The sequence below is a fragment of the Erpetoichthys calabaricus genome, chromosome 1, assembly GCF_900747795.2.
Source record: "Erpetoichthys calabaricus chromosome 1, fErpCal1.3, whole genome shotgun sequence".
Lineage (NCBI taxonomy): Eukaryota > Metazoa > Chordata > Cladistia > Polypteriformes > Polypteridae > Erpetoichthys > Erpetoichthys calabaricus.
Window position 1 is genome coordinate 277,926,250 of NC_041394.2, and position 9,160 is coordinate 277,935,409.

Consider the following 9,160-nt stretch of genomic DNA (forward strand, 5'->3'; position numbering starts at 1 on the left):
TGCCCTGTTTTAATTAAATAAGCTTGGCTTCCTTCCCTTATTAGACAGCAGCTGACAAGGACAAGATATCTCAAAGGTCATTAAACTTTACAAACATAAAATGTAAGTCTGACAGAAAAAACACAAGACATGAAGTCATGTGCTGTTGGCAAGTGCCATCTAGTGGTCAAAGCAATGTTGTTTTTTTAACAAAAAGAAATTCTGTGATTGTCAATATGGACTTTATACCTTAACCTTATGCTATCAACCTTTTTAAAAATAAAGTTAATTCAGCTGAATTTTCTGTAACTTTTACATAAGTGAAATTTATTTGATAAGGTTAACAAAGTTTATCTAATCTAAGAGATCTGAGTAGAGGTAAGATGAATTCTCTATGTTAAAAAAAATGTTCATAATCCCAACTCACCTCCTGACTAAACTCACTGGGAGCTTTGGCCTTGTATACCCAGCAAGAGTCTCATTTTGGACAGTTGCCCACAAAGCCACAGGCTACACTGCCCTTTGCCTGCATTAATTCTCTGACCTCTTTGCAAAGTCCTGTTGCCATTTCAGAGCACTGCCTGGCAACTCCAGCTGTCCCTGCATACTTATTTAAAGGGACAGTCAGCCAAGGAAACTTCTGGACTGACTCCTCCATAGTGGGCAGCACTCTTATATGGGAACCCATGCAGCCACTTACTGGTGCCCTTCAAGAATTTTTTAAGGTTTGCAGTTGCCTAAATATTTTCCCTGCTAGGCCCTCCCACTGCTCTGTGTCCCTTTTGTACCCTATCCTTTTACCAGCCAGGCAAACAATTACTATATGTACATCAGATGCAGGCAACACAGACTAGACATGATATATGCACTAAATAATGTCTATAATAATCATGTGCACCAATAAAAACTGTTATAATTTACATGGTAAAAATAATGTTACAATTTGGAAGGCTTAGTCTAGTTTGGAGTCTTGGGGAGGAAGAGTCTACCCTGACAGAACAGGCTTCAAGGCAAGAATCAACTATGGACCAATAGGTCATCCATCACATGGCACCATACGCCATTCAAATAGGGGCACCAATGAAAATAACAGGTATGTCTTTGGGAATCAATACTGTAAAACCTGGAAGAAAACCTTACAGATATGGGGGCAACATGAAAACTCCAAACAGGCAGTTTTCAGGCAGGGATAACAGCCCCGGACTCTGCAGTTGTGAAGGAACTAAACTCAATTATGATCCATTGAAATGTTTTGAACATGTCTAGGAATCACAATGTAATCTTCTTTTACACATAAGAAAAAGTGCATATCATGTCAGGCAATAATAGATGTTGATGTTGGCTACAAGGAAAACCTTCTTTCACCAGTGCCCTTTAGGACTGAAATTGTATACCCTGATAAAAATATATTGCAGTATCAACCGGTCATCAGGATGGTGTTCCACTAAGTGGTCAGCACAGCTATATGCCATTTGTGATATAGTGGTCAATTAGTTAAAATGCAGCCTATGTCTTTTAGACTGTTTATGTACTTTTATTACATGTATTCAACACTTGATTGTATCAATACTGACTTTTATATTTCGAATTTAGTGTGTATAATAATTAACTGTTTGTAAACCACTTATTAGGAAAGATAATATTTTCAAAATCTATTCAGTCTAAAAATCTCAATTTCAAACCAAATGCAAACAATCTGAGTTTCTGAACTTCTCACAAACGAATAAGAGAGAACGTACAGAATTAGTGAGTTTAGGCTGTCTTACAGTTTGTAGTAGTAGTAGCAGTAGCAGCTGCATTTTCATGTGTACAAAGTACAGTTAAATACTTGTTCTATCAACATGCAATTTGTCACCCCTCTTCAGCACAATGATAAATTGCAATATATTAAAGCATGCAACTCCATTTTATTTCATGGAAAACAGAAAAAGTGAATTACATGACAATGTATCTGTTCACGATTTTTAAAAGCTATTTACAGTAAAAAAAATGTTGTCTTCTATAGTACCCAACAACTAATTATGCAGATTCAAATATTTCACTGATTACACCATATCTATGAAAATATTGCAAAATGGAGTTTCCACTGGCTATTCATGATCTCAGTGGAATTATACTGTGTTCCAAGAGAAGGTATTAATGAAACAAACATAATTTTGTATATGCAGGGCACACCATTACAATATACTTTGCAAAGCAAATAAGAGTAAAATTCAAAAGGAATAAGACAGAATGTAAGATAACTCATATACGATCACTTGTAAGAAAACAGACTTGGAAGAGTCTCCATGAGTAAACCTGAGTAGACAGCACAAAAGAGTTGATTGAATGGATTGGGGTGAAAATTCAGCAGAATACTGGAGCAGTACAGTCAGTGCAGAGTGAATGGACAGTTCCAAACAAAGGAAATTAACATGCAAGAAAGTAGAGATGAGTTTTTAGCTGTGACCACTTACGAACTCCATGAAGAACTGCAAAGTGAGTTTATGGAATGGTGAGAGGACTGGTATCAGAATACTGCAGTTGTAAGTAATGATAACAAGAAATAAATGGTGCTGGTTCAAATGGTTTTGTATCAGTAGGATAGTTTTAAACGTAATGCCATATTGTTCCAGTAGCCAGATGTGGGGTGATGTGTTAATTTCATTTGGTCCTTGATACACTGCTGGAAGATGCACCAAGTAAGGAGAACAATGGAAAATGAACAGCAGAAATCTAGTCTAGTCTAGAGATGAAAGCATTTCGGAGTATTTAGTTGAGAGGTGATAATATTGCTGATGCAGAAACAGCCTAATATATTGTTGGTGTTTACCTTAGCTTCTAAATAACAAAAAATGAACAGGGTATACCTTGTAAACTTGGTATTTACTATTTTCCACTTTCTTTTCTATTTTGGTTGAATATTCTTCCACATTTAAAATCTTTTCTTCCATAGTGTCAATAAAGTGGTTGCCTGCCTATAATTATAAGCCTCCAATTCATAAGTGGTCTCTTTTAGCCAGTTTAAAACCGAATTTGTCTCCACAGGTAATTTTTGTTCATCAGGTTTGATGATTTCAGAATTCTAATTCTCGGGAACACCTTCTCATAGCAGAAGTAAATCTACATTCTGATTTGCATTACACTATGCATTATAAGCAGGTGCTATAAAACTGTACAAGTTAGGGTCATACTCATAATCATGTTCCCTAGGTCAGATGTGTTGTGACACATAATACTTTGGGAGAAGTGGTGTGGAAGTGTCAATACAGGGTTATTTCAGAAATTGTGCATCTGGAAGATTTTTCCGTTTTGCTGAAATTACTCCTGGCTAAAAGCGCTACCATTATTTTTTGGCACTCACAATGTATTCATAACAAGCAAGTTAATCTACTGTATCAATATGGGAGAGCAGGAAGAATGCATCATCTTCACTTCCCTATCCATTCTCTTTTTTTTACATGACTGGAAAATGAGATGCTAGTTTGAGAAGTCAGTTGTCACATAGTGATGGTGCCTCAGATTCCCACAGGGCTCCATGGGAGTTTGGCACAACTCTGTTGGGTTCCAGGGGGGCCACCATGGGGAGCTGTAGAGCCCTACTTTGTAAGCTTCCACCACACCTGGGAGTGCTTCCACAGCTCGCCACCCAGAGTACTCCCAGGTGCAGCATAAAAGGACCCGCCTGCCTTCATTCAGGGAGCCAGAGTCGGGAGAAAGGGAGATGTAGCTTGCCAGAGGAGGAATGGAGGCAGAAAGAAAGAAAGAGGAAGAGAAAGAAAAGAAAGCAAAATACTGTGTGCTGCTTTATTTGTGCTTGGTGCTTTATTGCATTATGTATTGGTGGGAAATGAAGGGAAAGCATTTCCCACATCAAATTAAAGCCTTAGGTGTTGTTGGACTTGTGCCTAGCATCTATCTGTGTCGGGTTTAGGGAGCTGGAGTGCCCCCTGGTTGCCACTATATACACATACACATATACACACACACACAAACATTATATATATTTATTATAACGAGCAACAAATTCCCCGCCTCACAGTAAGGAGATCTTGGTTCGTTTCTCGGGTCCTCCCTGCATGGAGTCTGCATGTTCTCCCTGTGTCTGCGTGGGTTTCCTCCGGGTGCTCCGGTTTCCTCCCACAGTCCAAAGACATGCAGGTCAGGTGCATTGGTGATCCTAAATTGTCCCTAGTGTGTGCTTGGGGTGTGTGTGTGTGTGCGCCCTGCGGTGGGCTGGTGCACTGCCCAGGATTTGTTCCTGCCTTGCGCCCTGTGTTGGCTGGAATTGGCTCCAGCAGACCCCTGTGACCCTGTGTTAGGATATAGCGGGTTGGATAATGACTAACTGACAAATTCCCCAACGGCAGATGATCCCTGGCACTGTGAGGCAGCAACACTAACCACTGTGCTAATAATTATTATACTAGCTCCTTGTTGGGGATTTGGACAGCATAAAGTAGTTCATAAAAAAGTTTCTATGATTTACAGCACATTTCAGGTCAATCTGTTCAATACTGATTTATGACTGTGCCAACTCTCAGTTCCAGATAACCTGCAGGAAAACACAAAATAAGCAGTTTTTCCTTTGGTATCAATTTTCTTACAGTTCAGCTGGAATAATGTAATCAAACACAGCACACAAACACTACCTAACATGAATCATTGAAAGCAAAGAAGTGTAATATAATGCACGTTTTCAAAAAAAAAAAAAAGTGTTTTCAGGCTAACACTGGCATTGTTCTTCACATCTAATCATTCTATGAATGCTCACTGTTATTGAAGGTGTTGAATTCCCCTACAATAGATGGCTGCCTTATGAGTGTAACTTGTCTTACTTTTTATTAAATATGAATACTGGATATGTAAACTGTTAAGTAAAGTAAACATCTGCCAATTACCACCATATTAATAGCTTAGTAAAGTCAGATGATAGAATGAAGTGCTAAAATGTCAGTGAGGGCATGAACTAGGTCCTATCTAGGACACACTTAAGAAGTCTTTATATCTCCCCTTTAAACAGAGATTATGCACTTTGTGTTGGAGTGTACATGTAAAGAACTTGGGCAAATGTTCATCTTTAACAACTTCCTAAGCACTACACTGCAGCTGCTTCTTCCCACATCTCTTTATGAGGTACGTTTGCCTCATTAGCCTGATTTCTGACAATGCTGAAGTTAGCTTCTGGCCTGTTGCAACATTAAAATTCCATATTTTGAAAGAAATAAACTGATATGTGTAATTAAACCTGATGAATACAAATAAAGATGAAATGCCACATTTTAAGTGTAATTGAATTTTGTTATGCTCAGTATGGACACCTTCTATAAATCATTAGCAAACCTGGCACCACTTTCATATCTGCTGAATGGTGTTAAACTGATACTCTAAATGGTGTTTAAATGACATTTGCCCTCTTTTATTTTCACAAGTCTTTGTCAAAAAGAAAATTCTGTGCTTAAATATTTTTTAGAACAACTGTGTCTCAAGAAAGGTTGAATAGATTGGCTATTATCTTCTTCAAAAAGTTTCTGTGATTTTACTTTTCTGTCCCTGGGTCAATGTTATTGCTTGAATGTGCAGGGCTGTTACCGTCTTCTGAGACCAAATGGGTGGATGCTTCTAATTTGTATTTTCTGTTAAATAAAGTGAAGTGGTGCATAAAAATAAATAAAAGCCGGAGAGTGATGACAATCTGCACACATAGGTGACAGTACTACTGGTACTAAAAGGAACTGTGAGAAAGGTGGCATTATGAGGAGTTAATAGAAGTGCTTAATGTAGATACAGTCCACAAAGTCAGAAAATGAAAATTTGAAAATAATATGCGGTGATGATCACAAATAAGTCTTTTATTTTGCATTAAAAATACCAATATTTGAATGACACGCATTTTATTGTCAAATGTCTTTCATGACAAAAAAAGTTGGTTTTGTTGGAAAACAATATATAAAAACTGACAGTTTCACATGATTTCTACCAAAGTCTATGTCTATGTATAAATAAAAGTAACACTTTTATAAACTTAGTTTTTTCAGACATTTTTTTTCACATATACACTAACTGCATACTGTATATGGCCATAATGGGGGGCACCGCACTGGTAAAATTGTCCTAGGCACTGCACCCTCAAGGGATAGCCCTGGTTATTAGATAGTTTATAATTCCTACATGAGTACAATTCATTCCAAACATCCTTCAATTCTAAAATCTACTTAATCCAATTCATGGGTCTGTTGCCTACCCCAGCTGCATTGGGAGCAAGGCTGAAACCACATTTGCTCAAATTTTTCTGGATTATATTTCACTTTGGGATGTGTGAGGAAAAATGAAAGACACACATCAACCTACGTTTTTACAGAATGGGCAAACTCTAGACAAACAGTGACTGAGCCAGGACTCAAAGTCAAGACTCTGGACCTAAGAGACAGCAGAGTTAACCACAGGCTTCTCTACTGCACTCTAAGAAAAGCAGTACAATGTAGTAGCTAAGCCAACAGGAGTTAAACAAAAAAGCTGCTAATTCACCTCCCACCTCCAATTTATTGCATGACCCTTAGAAGTCATTTAAACCACTTGTGCTCCAAATGTAAGGAAAGATGATAAAAATAAAATTGTAGCCTATTATATCCTGATCTGGAAAGCTTGTTTCTTTTTTAACTATAATTTTCTTTGTTAGGTGATTTGTGATAGTAGATAAGTAAATAGGTAAGTACATTTTATTTATAAAGCTCATTTTAAAACAAGGTTTTCAACAAAGTTACTCAAAGTGTGGTAAAGTAGTATATAAAGTAAGAAAACAATAAAAGAATACAACACAAGTGGAATATAAAAATACACATACAAACAGATTATAAAATCATTTAAAACTCAATGAAAACAAATATGTACTGTAGGTTTTCAGACTAGATTTAAAAAGCATAATTGATGACACAGGATTAATATGTCAGAGGCCTGTTTTTGGAGAAAAGAGGGTGGTAGGTGTCACTTAAACCCTTTCAATTTAACTGAGGGATGAGTTCCATTGATTATTAAGCTTGCTAACTACTCTGCAAAACTCAAAGCAAAAAGAAAAAAATCACAATGAAAACAATGCAAAAGAAGCAAAGTAGGCAAAAGGAAATAAATGGAACTTTAGCCCATGGAAGAACTTCTTCTCTTTATATGGTATACAGATGTCCTTTGGATAATATTGTCCACTCTGTTCTATTTATATAACAATGATGTTAATGATCGCACATGCTGTTGCACACATGAACCTGGGTAGACTACGTGCTTAGCTATGGACATTATGGTGATGTGTTAACAACACATTTTGCTTCAAGAGGCAGAGATACCTTGAAAGTAGAGCCTCCACACACAAAAGAAAAAAATAAAAAGAATAAGCTACAGAATAATACATCAACACTACTGAGCTTCACCCATAGTTCATTTAGGTACAAAAGACAAAAAATAATTAAGGGACTTGTTACATCCTATGTCATTTATTTATAATTAATTTGGTAGCATGGTAGAACAATATTTTGCCCCCATTCCGAAAGACATGTTAGATTAAGTGGCCATATTAAACTGGGCCTTTATGAATGTGGGAGTGCATAACTGGACCCACACCCAGCCCACTGTAGAATTTGATTTACACTTTGATGTTACACAAGTTTAGCGGCACGGTGGCGCAGTGAGTAGCACTGCTGCCTCGCAGTTAGGAGACCCGGGTTCACTTCCCGGGTCCTCCCTGCATGGAGTTTGCATGTTCTCCCAGTTTCCTCTGGTTTCCTCCCACAGTCCAAAGACATGCAGGTTAGGTGCATTGGCGATCCTAAATTGTCCTTAGTGTGTGCTTGGTGTGTGTGTGTGTGTCCTGCGGTGGGCTGGCGCCCTGCCTGGGGTTTGTTTCCTGCTTTGTGCCCTGTGTTGGCTGGAATTGGCTTCAGCAGACCCCTATGACCCTGTAGTTAGGATATAGCAGGTTGGATAATGGTTGGTTGGTTGTTACACACTGCGGTGGGCTGGCACCCTGCCCGAGGTTTGTTTCCTACCTTGCACCCTGTGTTGGCTGGGAGTGGCTCCAGCAGACCCCTGTGACCCTGTAGTTAGGATATAGCAGGTTGGATAATGGATGGATGGTTGTTACACAAGTTTATAAGTGAGCACACCATATCAGAACATACTAAATATAAATTCCTCAATATAAATAAGTCCAAGGAAATCCTCTCTCTATATTTTTATAGCCACACTAATTTTATCAACGATATATTATTCAGTTTTGTTATGTGCTGGGTAGAGGAACTTTATGGGTAAGAACTACAGTATATAAGAAGCCCCAGAAAAAAGTGACAGTTAAGGTCTGGTATTATTCTGTTTACCAGTAAACTTTTTGGGAAGATCAAAAGATTCTTAACTTTTTTTATGTTTTGCTTGCAGTGTGATGTGCTACCTCACCCATCCCACCTTTCAAACCCACATTTTCAGAGAAGGGACATGTGAAAGTTGAATCCTATCCAAGTAATCATTAGGTACAAAGCAGGAACACCCAAGTGGGTGCCAGTCCATTCCAAGGTGAGCAGAGTCACACACAAACATGCACTATTGCCAATATAGCATTGCCAATTCACGTAACCTGCATATCTTTGGATTATGGGAAGAAACCAGAGTGCCTGAAGGAAAACCACATTAACCCAGAGAGAATATACAAAACTGGTCTCCTTGTTGTGAGACAGCAGCACGACTTTTGGGTCACTATGCTGCCAATAAGCTAACACTATAAATAAAATAGTTTTTTCCATGAAAAAGTAATTCAGTGCCACACATACCTTAAAAGTGCTTCTAAAATAGGAGAAAATGGTTTACAAAAAATTACAGCATGCTCCCCTGATGTCTATTATTAGAAAATGTCTTTTCAAATAGAAAATGCAACTTACTCTCAGCATTTAAAATGAATTATTTTGCTGATGTCAGCTACTTAGTAAGGGTTTAAGCTAAACTCAGAGAGATGAGTACATTGTACTTGTCACTTCCAGGTTTATTACACATTCCTGAGCTTTGATCACCAACCCAGTACTGTTCATTACATTCTTAATGACAACACACCCTGCCTTGTGATGCTAAGATCATGTAGCTGGGTTAAAAGACTTAAAAGAATTTCCTCCTCTGAATCCCGTATGCAAATAATGCATTTTTACTTAATATTTACAAAGCCATTCCT